Genomic DNA, 17,828 nt, shown 5'->3' with positions numbered 1-17,828 from the left:
CATCTGGCCTCCAACTGGGGAACCCCAGGCCCACATGCCTGGGCCCGCAGGGTGTGGGGGTGGTGGACAGAGGAGTGGTGACAGAGGTGACCTATTCTGGGCGGCAGAAATGATCTCCAGGCATGTATTTTGCAGAGGCTAGCAGTATGGTGTCTATATAGATCTATATATTTGTAGATGAATCAATCCATACCCTGCTGTGACACCAGAAGAACGGCCACCATAAAAGAAGGTGGTAAATTCCCTCTCATTCAGAGAATACCGCTGTCTTCTCAACCAGCTGCCCACGGGTTTCTCATCAAGATAGTAATTCATCGTACAAGGAAGGGAACTTACCGTGTGGAAATTCCCGCTTCCTCCGGATAACAGTATGCGCAGTGTTAACCTTGGTGAGTAAGAATCTCCCTGTCCCCCACCACCCCAAAGGCAGCTCTTCTCTGTGGAAGCCTGCAGCCACTCGAGGCCTTATCCAAACCCTCTGCACAAGTCTGAAAACTGCCCAGGACAGACCTCAGGGTGAGCTCAAAAGAACCGATAACCCCATTGGTCGAAGCAGATGTGATAATGTTCTTCCTGCCCAGCATCTCCTTCTTGTGAGGGCAGCACAAGGCTTTTCCTTTGGGGCAGCAGCTCTTCCCCGTCTGTTCATGTGCTTCCACGGGCCCAGGCCTGGCCCAGCACAGCGGCACATTTCTCTGGCTGCAGGAATGGACACAGGCTGAGCCAGTCGGAGTCGACTTTGGCAAGCACTGCTAGACTGGGGGCCAGGGCGGAGCCTGCCCGACGACGGAGCTGATGCCGAGGGCAGGAAAGCTAAGGGGCGGACATAGTCCTGACTGAATCCTCGGAGCGCTTGGCTCCAGCTGGTCTTGTCAGTTACAGACCAAGCAAATTTCTTTTTTCCCTCCCTCCCTCTCCTCCTCCTCATCTTCCTCCTCCTGCCTTTTTCTCTCTCTTCTCCCGTTTATTTTGGCTCGGTCCAGTTTGTGGTTTTTATCTCTTGCACTAAAATTGTTTCAACAAATATCCTCATGGCATCTCTCCCTCACATGCCTGCCGGGGACACAACCACCGACCCCCACACAACCCCGGCCTCTCACCCAACACTGTTTGAGAAAGGCTTAAGCTCTGGTTTTTCACGGGTGCCACAGGGCTACTGTGGGAACCATCCCATGGTTCCCCAAAGGGGGACAGCCCCTTTTGTCCCCTACAGCATAAATGAGAATGTATTTTTAAAACTGAATCCATGTATCTTCCTGTTAAACAAGAACTTCTTGTTTTTTAATTAGAGAAAAGGGGGATATTATTCCTAATGCACCCACCTACCATGAGGATTTTAGCATATTTCCTTACAAATGTTTCCCCAGTACACATTTCCTTGGGTCTAGCCCTGGTGCTTCACTGTCAGCAGCAGCAGCAGCAGCAGCAGCAGCAGCAGCAGCAGCAGTCGGGTAATGTCATTAGCATTTCTCTCTCACTGTGGTTTTTCATGGTCTCTGTTTTCAACAGCTTCCCTACTCAAAGGTCCAGTCATGAGACTGGAAAGCAAGTAACTCACCTAGAACCAGGTGAGCCCTCTTGTCTAGGAGGGAGTTGTTACTGTAATTAACCATGCTTCTACCATTTCCGGGAATCTGGCCTTCATCACCCGGAGTTTTATACTGATGCCTGGGTCGGACCCCTAGGGAGTCTGCATCAGTAGATCTGGGGTGGGCTCCAGGAATCTGTATTTCTGAGCAGTTGCGAGATGATACCAATGCTGCAGACCTCAATACGCAGGACTCACCTGGGAGCTAAAATGCATTTGCTATTCGGGTGATTCGTAGACCCATTCAAGTTTGAGAGCCCTAACTTTCAATTTAATAGTCACTTACTAAACACTAATTCATGCCTCTGTGGTTTTTCAGAAGCCTACCTTTCTCTTCTTGGGGGCCAAGTTTCCGAGTGGGGTATGACCTACAGCTTCACACCTAAAGCCCCTGGGAACCCCCAATGTCACATCACCTAAAATGGGAAACGTTAGCACAAGGTTTCTTTCACTCTTGTGTTATAACCTTCCTCCAGCTGGTTACAGATTAAGGGGCAGGCTGCGGAGGATTGGAGGCTCAGTTCAGTTTCATATTTACTGAGTGTTGGGGACTGTGTCAGGGGCTACAAAAATAAATACAACATGGTTCCCATCCTCTAGGAGCTAATGGATAATGGGGAGGTGAACATAAAATAAATAAATGCTTGTAAGCTGAGACGCAGCAGAGTAGAGGAAGGCGGTGTTCCCTGGGAGTCCAGAGTAGGGGCACTCAGCCAGTCTTAGGGACGGGGAGGCTGAGCCAAGTAGGATTTAGCAGTTAGCCAGGTGAAGGAGCGTGGGAAAGGCATCCTCAGCATGAGGAACAGTGAAGGCAAGGAAGCATGAGACATCCAGGTGCTGGCAGGTGTGGGATGGTGAGAAATGGAGCTGGGGGAGGGGGTGGTGGTGAGGTGGGCCAGGTGCAGACCACTTGAGCTGAAAAGACGATTTAGAACCTCCCAGATCTCTGGTCCTCCAGCCCGAGAGCCGGACCTGGAACCAGCATAGGACTATTGGAGGATTTTCAACCAGTCCACTAAGTGGAATGACTTGGTTTCTCTTGTTGCTTATAATCTCACCTCAAAGGCAGCAAGTTTGGTCAATAATTGCCCAAGCCTCATTGAGGCCTGCACATACCTGGCCACTGCAAGACTTCCTCAATGGCTCCTGCAGCCAGAACCACATATCTGTCTAAGGAGGAGGATAATGTGTTTAGGTCAGGTTGCTGGTAATAGGGAACCATATAGCAGTGAGTTAATTCAAATCCTGCCATATTTTCTCCAGAAAACAGTCCAGGGTTCATATGGGGGCCCTGTGGTCAAACTCAGGCACTTCTGGCATTTGAATCCATCATCCTTGACTGCCTTGCTACTCAGAGTGTGGCCTGGTGCCCAACAGTGTCAGCATCGCTGGAAACTTGTTCGAAATACAGAAAGGGGTCTGTTCCAGATCCGCTGAACCACAGCCTGCCTTATAATCAATCCCCAAGTGACTTATTCAAATACCTGTAATTGAACAAGTTGGCCTATACTCACTGCAGCGAGGGAGACTGCACACCTTGGGTAACTGTGGACCATCTCAGTTAAAAAGGGGTTTGAGGGGTGCCGGGGTGGTTCAGTCAGTTAAGCGTCCGACTTCAGCTCAGGTCATGATCTCGCAGTCCGTGAGTTCGAGCCCCGCGTCAGGCTCTGGGCTGACGGCTCAGAGCCTGGAGCCTGCTTCCGATTCTGTGTCTCCCTCTCTCTCTGCCCCTCCCCCGTTCATGCTCTGTCTCTCTCTGTCCCAAAAATAAATAAACTTAAAAAAAAATTTTTTTTTAATAAATAAATAAAAAGGGGTTTGATAGGACTGGCAGGGCTTGGGCTTTGGTTAGGTGAATTTAGGGAGAGCCCAAGAAATCAGGCATTTGTTCTGGAGTGGATGCTCTCAGGAAATGGGACAATTCTATGGCTGAATACCTTCATAACTCTTACCTATAAAGAAGGTAGACCAGATACAAGTTACACGTGTAATTGGTAAAGAAGCAGCCATCACTCATATTAGCAAGGAGTAGAAGGTGTTTAGTATTTTGTGGTGGTTTTTGTCTGTGCTTAAATAAAATTACGAGGCAGTCTGTTTTGACTCACCTCGTCGCAATTGCAGAGTGACCGTGACTGATGGCATTCTGTGAGATTGTTTACGTTCAATGAGAAAACATCTAGGCCAGCTTCAAACAAGACTAATGCCTAGCTGAAAGTGTCAGGCCAGTTTCCAGATGTCAGGATCTGCTTTCTCCTTTCTCGCTATTAAGGACGGAGAGTCAGTGTTTTAGAGTGTGGCTTCCTTATTCAAGGTTGTCTCGTGGCCCAATATGGTTGCTGGAGGACCAGCAATCCTATTAGTGTTCCAGGGACAGGAAGCAGGGGAAGGGAGAATCAAGAGCACATTTCCCAGCTCCCTATAAAGAGCTTTTAGGAAACCCCATCCAACTCCTTCCATTTATACCACATCGGCCATCCCTAGTTTCAAGAGCACGGGGAAATGTAGACTTTTATCTGGCTATGTTGCTGCCCCTCTCCAAATTAGGTCGTTTGGTAGGGCAGAAGGGGAAATTGGGTCTAGAATAGGCTACTGGCAGTCTCTCTCTCTCTCAGACAAGGAAGACTGGGCTTAAGAATGGGGAAATTCCGGGCCTTGGGGGGCAGCAAGATTTTATCTTCCCCTCTTTATCAGTACTTAACATTCCAACAACCAGAGCAAGCCAGTCCTAGTAAAACAGAATCAGGGTCTCTCCAGTGTCTGCAAGAAATTCTTCTTAAAGGTAGAATTTGCTTCTCAAGTCTTCCACACCACCTGCTGGGAGAGCAGGAGCGATGTGAATGTACCAGCCAGAAGAAGGGCCCCCACGGCCACAGATGGGAGAGCCGTCGGCGTGAGACCCGCACCTGTGAACAGAGTCCGTCTCATCTCCTCTGTTAGAAGGCTGTATCCCAGCCCTGGGGAGATGAACAGCAGGAAGAGGGGGGAGAGAACCACTTAAAATGAGGTATGGGAGCTAATAAGACGGAGGCATCCCTTCTCTTTCCTTCCATGAACTAGCATAGCAGCTGGGAATCCCAAAGGTCACTGGCCTGTATGCACAGTAGGGTCGCACGGACGCCCAGGTCACATGACTCACCCCCACCCCCGTCACACACACACCCTCCACCTTAAGTAGACCTTCACTCCCTTCGGGGTGGCCCCAGTCATTTCCCAGAAGCTCCACAGGGACCCCCTCACACGTGCCCTTGGCTGTATGCCAGCTGTCTGCTACACTGCCTCCTTTGACACACATCGGCTGAGCACCTTCAAGCACCCAAGCCCTGTGGTAGACACCAGTGATTCAGGCGTCAGTGAGATACATCGTTATCCTGGAGAGCTGACAGCTTTTGCAGAGGACACACAATGATCCCGAACACATAAATTACAAATTGCGGAGAAGCTGTGTTAGAGAAGAAACCCAGCGGACCAGCAGGTGATAGGGTGTTCCTTGAAAATACCCCCAAACAGCCAGGCGTGTTCCCACTTCAGGGCACAGCTGCTGTGCTTTCTGCCAGGAACAAGTTTTCCCCTACAATCCCCATGACTCACTCCCTCGCTTCCTTCAGGTCTTTGTTCAAATGTCACCTTCTCAAATGCTGCCTTCCCCGATGCCCACCCCCATCCTCTGCTCTCCCCAGTTCCTGGCCTCACTCTGTTTTCTCCACTAACACTTTAACACTTTGTTCCACAAGATCCGGGGGTTTTGTCTGTTTGGCCTCTGTCACCAGTGTCTCCAAATATATGCGATCGGCCTTCAGTGAATGTGTGTTGAGTGAATGAATGAGTGAAAAGCTAGCACAAGAACCGGGCAGTCGGGGAGGGCCCCTCGTGCCCTGCTGACCAGGAAGCTGATGAAGCACGAGAGAAGGTGATTTATGTTTTATCACTAGTCCTCTGGCTATTTGAGGCAGAATGGCTTGGAAAGAACTGAGTGTGGAAGAGGGGAGGGGGACAAGGTAGAAGGCCACTGCAGTGGCCGAGGCAGGGAGATCAGGGGGATGGGGCGCTGGAGAAGAGTGGGCGGTGGGGAGCCGCTTGGGAGGTGGAGCAGAGAAGACTTGGGCTTGCACACCTGGGCTCTGGAGCCATGGTCTCTGCGGCTTGAGTTGGGGCAGATGGGAGGACAAAGGAGTACGGGGCAAGTCAAGCGGCCCCCTCTCCAACTCTGCCCCATCGTGGACCTCTGGAGCCCCGAAGCAGCTTGCAGAGAGTCTCAGCGTGGCTGCAAGGGTGTGCCACCTGGGAAGCCCCGCCCAGTTGGGCCTTGATCCCTGTCGAGTCCTTGGGGAGCCTGGGGCTTGCCGGTTACACGAAGAGCAAGGGGTGTGCCCACCCCCGCCTCTGGGAAACTTGTGCTCAAGCCCTGCTCGGGTGCGTCGGGATGGGAGGGGAACAGACCTGCCCTTTCCCACCCTCTCTCTCCTCTGCAGCACCCACTGCTCCAACCTGACCTACCTGGCTCAGCTGACTAAAGTGTCCACAGGGGTGAGATGCAAGTAATTAACTAGCAGAAGCTCTGAAGCTCCCCAGATAATGATCGGCCCCGCAGACACCCGCGTCAAACCCTATCCATAGAGTTGGAAGGAGGAGGAGGGTCAGGCTCCCCAGAATCCTGAACCCAGCAGGTGACAGACACCCAAAGTCCAGTCCAGCACCCTTCTCCAAGGGCTCTGTCCCCACTTCCAAGGCTACCAAGACTGGCCCCTGACGAGCCCATGGGCCACCAAACCATGTCCGGTCTCTTCGAGGTTTGCACCTTCTCAGTTTCCCCGACTTGCCCTCCTGTCCCCACCTTCCCATTCCCCAGACATACTCTGATCCCATCCCCACTCTGCCTCCTCCATGAAGTCACCCCTGGCTGCCTCGCCTTCTTTGTGTTTCTTTTCTGGGTTCTTTATCATCTGCATCCTTATTTCGGCATTTGGGGCTGTTCTGTTTCATCCGCTGGCTTTTTAATTCCTATGGGCTGAAGGGTATGTTTTACATGCCCACAGAGTGGTGGTGGTGAGAGCAAAGAACTACAGCAGACCGAAGGTGCGTTCCGGTCCCACCCGCTACTGTGTGACCTTGGGCAAGGAACTTCTCTGTGCCTCGTTGATAAAGAGGCTACTCATGCCCACTTGAGAGGTTCCTGGAAGAATTAAATAGAACGCTCTTTGCAAAGAACCCAGCCTGGTGTCTTGTGCTCAGTAGGGACTCCACACATGCCAGCTATTACTCCAGTATGACAAATCTCCATATCTGACATTGCACCAGGCATTCAGTAGGAGCCCAGTAAGTGCTCAGTGGCTACATGTGCTCAAGCTCTGTCTTTAGTTGCTTCACATGGGTTATACATCAGAACATTTGTTTCCATTTCTCTACAGACTCAGATCATCACTGCAGGACTCCAAAAGCACAAGGCTGATCTCTCATTTCCTTAGAGCCTGAGCCAGCAAAGAGACAACAGGTCAAGTTCACAGGTAAGTGTAGAAATTGACCTTGGACCCCTCTCAAGGGGCGGAGAGAAACTTTCTCACAAAAATGTTTGCTATTCCTCCCATCCTTTTCCTCACAGACATCCCCAAAGTAAAAGCAGTCTCTGGGGAACCCTCTCCTTCAAAGACAGATTCCATGTGACCTGTTGCAGTGACTGAGGCTCTATCGAAGACTGGTGTGGTCACCATGACCCCTCCCTTATTGACCTTCAGGCCTCCAGGTCCTGGGCTCAACCATTTTATATACATATGTCTCCTGTCATCGTCACAAAAACCTCATTCTACAGGTGAGGAGACTGAGGATTGGCAAGGTTAAGAAACTTGCTCAAGGTCACACAGCTGGTGAGTAGCAGAACCAAGATGTCCACTCAGTTTGACCTCTACCAGTCCATGCTCCTGCCTCTGGGCCACTCCCTTTTGAAGTGAGGCAGTCACTGGCTTAGAATCTGGGCCAAGTGATAGACCCTCCTGCTGGAACCTCAGTCTCATCCCTTCCTAGACAGAGGGAGGAACGGCCACCCTCCCACTGCCCAGGTGAGGGCTTTTGGATGGGGGCAGGAAGAGAGTAAAGGGTAAAAAAAAAAAAAAAAAAAAAACTCATTTATGGCTAACCAGATTTCTGTCTTGCAGCAATTTATATCTATTTCCCCTAATTTAGGCAACTCTGAATATGAGAAAAGCATTCAGCCATTTGAAGAATGCTATTCAACTCATGACAAAGAACAATTCTTTTGAATCTGTGAGAATTTTCTGGAAGTCACATGTCATTTTCACTTTCACCTATTAAAATTGAAGCTTACATTCAGCTTTTTAAAAAACTCCTCAGTTTGCAGAGGCAGCCAGCAGCCAGTGGCGCAGGCCGGGTCTCGGGCCCTTGCCAGAGGTCGTCACTCTCTGGAAGCACCAACCAGCTCAGCAGACCACAGCCTTGGGCTCAGACATGAACTGACCTTGAAAGAAAGAAAGACCTGCACAAAGATCATAATGAACCAACAGAAAATATTCAACATCCGTCATTATCTCCACTTACGTGGGGCTTGGGAGCGGGATGTGGCACATTCCAAGAGCTGCTTTAGGGAAAACCAAGCCACGAGGAGATGGCGTTCCTGGGCTGGACGGGAGCCTGAGGCCTGGATGGGGCCTGCTTTCCGCACATCTGCTTCCCTCATAAGGGATCCCTGACTCCCAGGCTAGGGGCCAGAGCAAGGACTTACCTGGAAGAGACATCTGCTAAGCAATTCGACCAAATGCAAATGCTGCTAGTTTAATGATCATAATTTCCTACAGCAGGTTCCCCCAGCACCTCCGCTATCGTGTTAGTGGAATCATTTTTCAATTTACTAGGTACAGAGGAGACCCAGTGCACAGGGCCAGGCCAAGGGTGTGTGTGCATGTGCGTGTGCGTGTGCGTGCGTGTGTGTGTGTGTGTGTGTGTGTGTGTGTGTGTGAAAAATGCCTGCATTTTTCAGGAGTGAGGATATTTGCATAACACAGATATCTTTGCAGATACCAGACAAACAGGAAGTTTCAGAACTGATGCCATTTCCTTTCACTGTGAATCAGCAGCCTCTCTCTTCTCACACACAAATGATGAAAATCACAGGGTCCAGCCCTGGAACGTGAAGTGCGAGAGAAGAGCACAAAAGCATCAGAAGTCACCTTCTCTGGTGGGGTGCTTCCCTGGGCGCCCACCTGCACTCTTCAGGCCATCCCCTTCCAGCTACCCAGCTTCCTGGAGCGCTTCAAGATATGTTTGGGTGCCCACCCTAAACACATTAGCAAAACAGTCTTCACACAACCTATGTTATACCAGTGCTTGGGATGGGGCCCAACCGGCTCTAGGGGGACCTCCCTCGTCCTTGTTCCCGGCCCCAGGACTGTATTCCAGAGGAGCTCTGTGAAGTAACACGCCCTGGATGTGGCACCAGAAAACCTGGGCTCAGATCCCTGCTCCAACCAGAGAGGCCCTGGGCAAGCCACTTTCCCCTACGAGCCTCAGTTTTCCTATCAGTTACATGGGACTGATAGTGGCTCCCTGCACGTTTGGGGCTAATAATAATACAAGCGCAAGGCAAGAAATATAAGGCGGCAAATAAAAGCACAGGATTTGGAGTCGGATATCTGAGTTCAAAACCCAGCTCCAGTGTGTACTTGGCCGTGATGCTTGGGGCAAATTGCCTAACTTTGCCAAATGTTAATTTGCCCAGTTATAAAATGGAGGTAACGACAGTCTGTTGAGAGGATTCAGAGATATGACCACCTTGCACGGAGCAGAGTCTGGCTCACAGGAAATTCTCAACAACATGAACCAGTTTTCCTGCTGCCCGGCCCCCCCCTCCCCTCCCCCCCGTAGCACTCCTCCCTCCTCCAGCGCCTCCAGGTGCTGTAAGATCCCGGAGGTGGAGACCACTGCATGCCTCGCTGGTGAGGGTTCAGCACCTGGCTTAGCCCGTAATAAATCAGCTGAATGAATGAATGGATGCTCCTGGTGCGTAGCAGGTGCTGAGGAAATCTATCTGTATAAAATAAATTTATATGAAAGCCACAGACCAACTCCCGCCCTCTCCGTTTTTGAAATTCCTAAAAGGGGGGCAGTAGAGAACAGTGATGACAAACATCCGGGGCTTAGTCAGCAGTCAGGTCTGGCGTGTCCTTTAATTTTCCGCACTGAACCTAATAAGCAGGTAGAGGAATGTGTCAGGTAAGTCCCAGCTTCACGACCCGGGAAGATGATTCTAAAACTTGACTTTCTTTTCAAGATTACAGGCCTTGCGTCTGGTATCCCTCTTGCCCCATTTCTCTTGGTTTCCTCCTTAGGTCTAATGGCCTTTTCTTCTCGAAGAGCTGGTGCCTCTGAAGTCCAGCCAGCTCCCCGTCCCCAGCCTCTTGGAGGACAGCGAGCCACACCCCACTGACTTACCAGCCTGCAGGGGTGCAGGCGTGCGACAGGCTGGTGTCTGCAGGAGGACAGCACGCTCACGCCAACATTTGCTCCGGGGCACGGCCGTTCAGCTCTCGCCTCGTGCCCTCTGTGCCAGGATAGTGCTCACTGGCCACTCCTCCGAGAGTGAGTCCAGGATGCCGCGGACGCACAGCCTGAGTGCCCAGGTCTGGAGTCAGACAACCTGGCTTTGCACGCAGACTCTGCATGGACAAGCCGTCTGATCTGCTACCTCTCTCAACCTCAGTTTCCTAATCTGTGCAACGGAGACCAGTGCTAGAGCACTGGGCGATGCAACACTTAATAGCTAGCTTGGCGCCAACCTATGAAGTGAACCCCAGCCAGTACCAGGTTATACCTGCTAAATATTAGCTCTGCTCATTTCTACTGCAGAGGTGGGTATGGCTCCAGGCACACTGTAAACACTCTAAGCACTAGCCACTACTTTGACTACTTTTAAGTTTTGCTCGTGTCACGTAGTTCCCAGTGGAGGGACGTTCGGAGGAGGGATGGCCCTGGAGAGGCCCGGTCTTTGCCATCTCCCAGGTTGACTAAGGCCCTCCTGCCTTCCATTGCTCGCCAGAACCTTACGGGACTGCTGGGGATGGGACAGAACCTTGGGATGTTGTCTGCCTAATGTGAGTCATGGTGCCTCCCCGTGGTGCCCATGGCAGGAGTTCTTTTCCCCATGAACACTCTTTGCGAATCTTTATTACAGCAACAAAAGAGCCAGATAGCTGGTGGTCCAGTCCCGGGATGAGCACTGCATGTCGTATGTAAGCCAATCTGACAATAAATTATATTCATAAAAAAATAGTTATGGTATAAGCCAAGCCAGTGTGTGGCTAACCTATCACACGCTGGGGTCCCTCGCACTGTCTTGGAAGGAAAAAATCCAGAGACGTGCCACTACATAGGATCTGTGTCAGAGGCCAGAGGCCCTTTTCCTCATGTTTTGGACCAGTTTTTAAAAAGGAGTTCCCAGGACATTAGGAGCATGGAGGCAGCCCTCCCCAGCAGCAGGAGTTGAAGCTCAGGCATCCCCAGGTCTGCTTCCTGTGCCCCAATAATACAAAGGGAGAAACATCAAGGACACTGGGCCCAGCTGGCCAGAGTCTAGAGGTCATGTCTGTCCCCAGGGAGAGCCCGCTGGAGTCCATGTCTGCTAAGGGCCAGGATAGCCGCTCACTCAACGCTGGAGGCCTGTGACCCCCTTCCTGGGCTCTGATGGCCTGCTGGGCCCCCGTTGTGAGGAGTAAAAGTGGCCATCGATGTCCTGCAGACCCGGCAGTCCCACCATGGAATGGGCTGCTTGTCTATGAGGTCCTCTCCTGTCAGCTCATAAAAAATGGTCCTGCTGGAGGAGCGTGGAAGCTGGCCAGGGAGGGAGCTGACTGCACCTCAGAGCAGCGACTCTAGAAATGTCGCCTAGGTGATGGTTGCCCATCAAAGCCAGATAACAATGCAAACCCAAATGGGATTTTCTGGTAACTGTTTTATCAGCAGACTTTTTTTTTTTTTTTTTTTTTTTTTAGAATTGCAACCTTTGTGAATAGGACTCCCAGGGAGAGTTTACCATGGGTTTTTCGAGCAACTGTATCTATCCTTTGCTATGTCATGACTATGAACAATATAACATAACATTGTAATCATAGAGCTACCATTTCCTGTCTGTAAACTATGCTTCTATCCTGAGCAGGTATTTATACATGTTCTCTCCTTGTAGCTATGCCTTGCCAAACACCCATGAGAAAGGAGTTATAGTAACAATTCTTCTTCTTCTTATACTTTTCATTCTAGTTTTGTGTCATTATTAATAAAAAATTTCATTAATAAATGTAATAAATCAAGAAAATAATTAAATAAATATTTATTAAATAAATAAAATTTAGGGGCGCCTGGGTGGCTCAGTCGGTTGAGCTTCCGACTTCAGCTCAGGTCACGATCTCGCAGTCCGGTCCGTGAGTTCGAGCCCCGCGTCGGGCTCTGTGCTGACAGCTCAGAGCCTGGAGCCTGCTTCCGATCCTGTGTCTCCCGCTCTCTCTGACCCTCCCCCGTTCATGCTCTGTCTCTCTCTGTCTCAAAAATAAATAAACATTAAAAAAAAATTAAAAAAAAAATAAAATGTATTTAATCAATAAATTGTATTAATAAATGTTGTAATAAATACAACATTCATTAAGCTTTTTCAACATGCCAGGCATTGTGGTCATTGTCTTATAACTGACATCTCACTCGTTCCCTCCAGAGCCACATAAAGTATGTACAATTATTACCCGTTTCATGGATGAGTAAGAGGAGACCTGGGACTCCAGCCCAGACCTGCTGCCCCTGGAGCCTGTGAGCTTCCAGCTGCCCAGCCCACCTCCCTTCTCAGCCCTGCTTGTCCTTCCTCCTCTCTGGCCAGCAGAGGCAAGGGCCACAGGGCTGCAGAACCCACGCCCAGAGTTCGGGCAGCTGAATCAGCCAGACTCCAGAATGCAGCAGACCTGGCTTTCCCAGCAGTCGGTGAAGACCAGTGGTAACTCTCCCGTTAGCACAAACAAGCTAGTCCAAATGACTTCTGAAGCTTCCAGGGCAATTCTGGATTGGCCACTCAGACTAACTGGATTTAGACTGTGGGGTTTGACATTCGAGCACAGAGGATGGAATAACATCAGCTGAAAGTACAGAGTTCCCATATACTCCTCCTGTCCCCAGCACCTTGCGTTAGCACAATACATTTGTCACACACAATGAACCGATCATTATTAACTACAGTCCCCAGTGCGCACTAAGGTTCACTCTTGGTGTACATTCTGAGTTCTGACCAATGTATGAAGACATGTGTCCACCTATACAGTATCCCACAGACTAGTTCCACTGCCCTAAAATTCCTCTGTGCTCTGTCTACTCGTCCCTCCCTCCTCTCTAACCCCTCACTGCCCAGCTCCTGCCCCAACCCCTGGCAGCCACTGAATTTTTTACTGCCTCCATAGTTTTTACCTTTGCTAGAATGTCACATAGTTGGAATTATGCGTGTATGTAGCCTTTCCAGACTGGCTTCTGTCACTTAGTAATATGCATGTAAGTTTCCTCACATCTTTTTATGGCTACATAGCTCATTTCTTTTCATTGCCAAATACTATTCCACCGGCTGGATATACCACAGTTTATCCGTTCACCTGTTGAAGGACATCCTGGCTGCCTCCCGGTTTGGGCAATTATGAATAAAGTCGCCATAAACATCCACAGCCAGGTTTTTGTACGAAGTTTTCAAGGAGTGCAATTGCTGGGTTGCATGGTAAGTATGTTGAGCTTTACAAATAATATTTTAAGCTTAATTTTTCTTTGGATGTTTTGTGTTTTAATGTGAGCACTTAAGTTGTCCTGGGGATTTGCAGCTCTCCCAACAAGAGCAAGAGACCTCCCGAGTGCAAAGATCTAACAGTCTAGCCTCACCTCCTGTCCCCATCCCTCCCTTAGCCTCTCCATCACCTCCCCCCCAACTTGGGGAAGAGGGGGTGCACAGGACATATCTGCTCTCAAACCCACCAGGCTGAAATTCCATGCAAAAGGCCTGGTTCACACCTTCTCTGGGGTAGGGAAGTAATTGTATGGCTTTTTACAAGAATGCAAGTTAAAATTCAGTTCCTGTTGAGTGTGCACAAAGATGCCGTTCATGTCAAGCTAAATCGTTTAGAATGTTGACAGAATTTAAAAGTAAAATTGTGGACTCATTCTGGAATATAATCGAACTCACTGTATACACATTACAAGATTCTTGAATTTTAATATATTTCATTTCTTTCTCTACCTCAATGCTCCTTTTCTTATTGAATTGCTCCTTCCTCTTCTTGACATCCCTACCTCTGCTTTGGAAAATCACACTCATACTTTCTTAGCTCCACAGGGCAAGAGGCTGGCCTTATTTCTCTTTGTAACACCTAAGTAAATATTTATTGAATGAATATTTCAGAGAAAAGTATCGTGGTTTTTTTCCCTCCAGTTTGGAAGTGTCTTTCCACTGAGTCAATCTTCACAAACGTGTACCCGTGAGCATGGTTGGAATGCCATTAACAGAGTGATTTAACGTGTATTGAAATGTACTGTTTACTTCCTAGGGTTATAGAGTCTTGGAGGAGATAATCAAGGGCTTGAGTTCAACCTCAAGAGCGTGTCAAGGGTGTGTCACTGGAGTCGTGAGTACCCGCATCTCAGGCCTTTTTCACAAGTTCCTAGATAAGCCCCTTGCTGCTGCTCTCAGGGGCCTTTACACACAGTCTCTTGAGGCCTCATTGAGGCCAGCTGCTCCTGATCCCACTAAGGATCTCTGCATTGGTGCCTTTCAGGGACCAATTCATAGAGGAGCCCCTGGTGCCTTGGGCCACTATAGCTGCACTTCTCTGTAACCCATCAGCTCCTCCCTGGGTTTGCATTCAGACCAAGCTCCTCAGAGGAAGCCTGCAGTGTTGGATTTCTTTGGCTTGTTTATTTGACTAACCTCTGATTCCTTCCACTGAAGGAATGGGCCCTAATTTCCAGAGAGCATTTTGAAATGACCATCACACTTAAAGTCTCTCCTCCAATTGTCTCAGGCATGGCCCAGGAAGATCCCTGAGACTCTCCCACCTCTGGAAAGGGTCAGCCCCCACCACACTGTTCGAGGGTCTTATTTCTTTTTAAATTACCTTTCAATTAAATTAAATTAAATTACCTTTAAATTAAATGCCTTGTTCGAGGGTCTTATTTCTTTTTAAATTACATTTTTTATTGTTTATTTTTGAGAGAGAAAGAGACAGAATGCGAGTGGGGAGGGGCAGAGAGAGGGAACCACAGAATCCGAAGCAGGCTCCAGGCTCTGAGCTGTCAACACAGAGCCCGATGCAGGGTTTGAACTCACGAACCGTAAGATCATGACCTGAGCCCAAGTCAGACGTTTAACCAACTGAGCCACCCAGACACCCCAACGGTCTTATTTCTCATGTCCCGGGTCTTGACCATCAGCTCCAGAGTCCTCTACATGTATTCTCCAGAAACCCTAGGAGTGAGCTCTCATGGAAAGCAAAGTTTCTGTGGCCTCCTTCCCATTCCAGAATTCCTGTGGTGGGTATGCTGAATTGGCCCTGTTTTAGTGAGGGCAGGCTAAACCACCATAACAACCAGACCCCAAAATGCATCGACTCAAATACATTAGAAGTGTATCTCTAGATCATGTAACATTCCAGGGTGGATATTCCAGGTCAGCATGTAGCTCTATGCTGCAGGGTGATTCAGGGACCCAAGCTCCTTCTATTTGTGGCCTCATCATCCCCCAAGGACTTTGAGCAAGTGGAAGGGGAACAAGAACATAAAGGAAGCGTGCTGCTGTCTCAAACGTTCCTCACACTCCGTTGGCTGGAAGTCAGTTGGCCAGTCTTCAGCCACTCTTACCTTCAAGAGTGGGGCAACATTGCCTAGCTCTCACCCAGCAAGAAGGGGAGACTGGTTTTAGTGGGAATCCCAAAGCCTCTGCTGCAGACCCCATCTTCTTCCCAAGTCTGCCCTCCCTTGCCTTCCTGTTCTTACCCCGTTTGTCACATTTGTAAGGTGATGTGTTGAGAATTTATAACTCAGGAACTAATACAATCAAGAGACAGCCACCTACTGCTTCTAAGGGCCAGATAATAGAATCTGCTCACTAAGGTTTCATCATCACAGTCTTAGCAACACGTGCCATATCCCAGCACTGGTCTCCATTAGCGTTCTTTGAGTTTTTATTTTGTTTATTTTAAAATTTATTGTCCATGCTGTTATTCATTATCCCCAGGCCTCACTGATGTGTACCAGCTCCAAGGGAAATAAAAACCAAACATTAGCAAACATCATCTCTGAGCACAAATACATTGCAGAGCTTTGTGCTCAGTATCAGTCTTGTGATATTAATCTTCAGATAATTTCTTAGGATGCCATTCAGATGCATTGGCTTTAATATTGTTAATGGAAAACAGGACCGGGCTTGGGGTTACAGACCTTGACACGAGGGTCCTGTAACCTCCACCCTCACCCCAGATGAGGCTGGTTCTTCCCACCTATCAAGGAACAAAAGAAGTCAAGTTGATTTAGGAAAGCATCAGACATTTATTGGAGGCCCTGTGGAATAATGTGAACTTTTGGCTTGGAGATGGGGGAGGGGCCAAGGGGGAAGGGAAGTTCAAATGTGGCGTCTTTAGAAACTGTATAGTGGTCCATGGGGATTTGTCTAGCTTATGGTGAGAAGCGTTCCAATTTTTTTATCACCTCAGTTTCCCATTTCTCTTCCTAATTGTTCACTGTGAGTGCCTCCCAGCCAGGATCTGCTTTCCACTGATAATCTACGGACTGACCTCAGCTTGTCCTGACACCCTCCCTCACTGTCTCATGGTTTAAGATCTGACTGGTACTCTTTGGTGGTGACTTTGGTAAGCCCCCCCCCCCCCATTTCTCAGTTCAGCCCTCTCCACCTTGACAGTTAGTCTCCTGCCTGAATCTCTGCCCACAATTCCAGGTGAGAACCTCCCACTACTGCCCCTCCCCAGGTTGGCCCTCACGGGAGCCCGGGCCTCACCGCATCTGAGACCCCAGCATGTGGGCACTTTTAGGTGCCATCCTCCTCCTCCCTGGCTCCTACTTCCGTCTGCAGTCTGCTGTGGGATTAGCTCATCTAGCTCAGGACCCCCATTATTGTCCTCCCCGCTCCACACAGCCAGGAGGCTCCCCTGTGCTGCCTGAGGCTGGAGTCTTCACACAGGGAAGGAGGGGCATTCCTGCCTGAAAACCTTCCTTCCTGCTGCTTTCCCAGCCTGGAATTCCTGATCTGTCCCTTTTCATCAGGGCTCATCTTAACCCCACCAATGGCCTGATTCCACCATGGAGCCTCCTCTGATGAGGCTGAAGTGGATTTCTTGAGTTCTATGTCCTTCAGGACTCTTGAGTTGCGGTAGCTATTATCAGGCCCAGGTGAGAGGGCCTTAAATGGAGTCATCTACTCCAAAGGCAAAACCTCTAGATTTTCTGCAGGATGAAACTACTGGAATTATGCCAGATGCAATAAACTGCTCTCCCTGTTAGTTAATAGAAGCTTTTAGCCACAAAGTGGTGGGAGACGCACTTTGTCCTTGCAGTTGGGGAGCATGTAGAAATACCAGGTGTATCCACTCTTTAGTGGCTGTAGTTAAAACGAGTGATCACTTCCTCTGTCTTACGGATACAGTGTGGCCTTAGGAGGTTTGGGTGAAATTTTTACCCCAGGCGCCTCTGAAGATGAAAGGGTCTCCAAGTGTGGTCCTTGGAATGCCTGCGTGAGAGCCACCAGTGGCACTAATCAAAATGCAGATTCCTGGTCTCCTCCCCCAAGACTGGAGCTTCTGAAGGTGGGGCCCAGGAATCTGCATCTTTATCAGCACTGTCAGTGGCTTGACCATGGTCAGCTGTTTGGCACAGGATGCTGGCACCCTGGCCCTTCCACCCTGGGGGACTTGTGGCATACCCTGGGGCCTCCTGCGTTAGTAGCAGAGATTTGGCAGACCCACCACATAGCTCCAACCCCAGACGCACCCCTGGTCTTGGCACACGATCCTATACCCTTTTGCCTAAGTTGGCAGTCTATAAATATTTGTTGAACTGAACTGGCACCCTTAAGGGTAGGGCTTTGACTTCTTTATTTCTTTGGGCCACATCCTGGCACATAGTCAGTACTCCTTCGATCCCTGATGGTAGGTTGATCGATGAGGTCACAGATCCAGGCCATATTTGCAAAAAAAATTGGGGAAGAGACAGCAGCTTT

At 49.5% G+C, this 17,828-nt stretch overlaps 1 long non-coding RNA gene across 3 annotated transcripts; it reads left to right on the top strand.

The window, feature by feature from the left end:
- Nucleotides 1-6,132: 6,132 nt before the first annotated feature.
- Nucleotides 6,133-11,577, top strand: LOC125156303 (uncharacterized). Of its 3 annotated transcripts, XR_007148537.1 has the most exons (4): nt 6,133-6,375; nt 6,622-6,901; nt 6,994-7,089; nt 7,185-11,577. It is a non-coding gene; the product is annotated as an uncharacterized LOC125156303 (long non-coding RNA). The 3 variants fall into 3 exon arrangements; XR_007148536.1 differs by lacking the exon at nt 6,622-6,901; XR_007148535.1 differs by having other exon boundaries at nt 6,133-6,901.
- Nucleotides 11,578-17,828: the final 6,251 nt, after the last annotated feature.

Source organism: Prionailurus viverrinus, chromosome F2, assembly GCF_022837055.1.
Source record: "Prionailurus viverrinus isolate Anna chromosome F2, UM_Priviv_1.0, whole genome shotgun sequence".
In the NCBI taxonomy this organism is placed as follows: Eukaryota; Metazoa; Chordata; class Mammalia; order Carnivora; family Felidae; genus Prionailurus; species Prionailurus viverrinus.
Note: the sequence above shows the minus strand (reverse complement) of the source record. Positions and strands in the feature narration are given on the sequence as shown.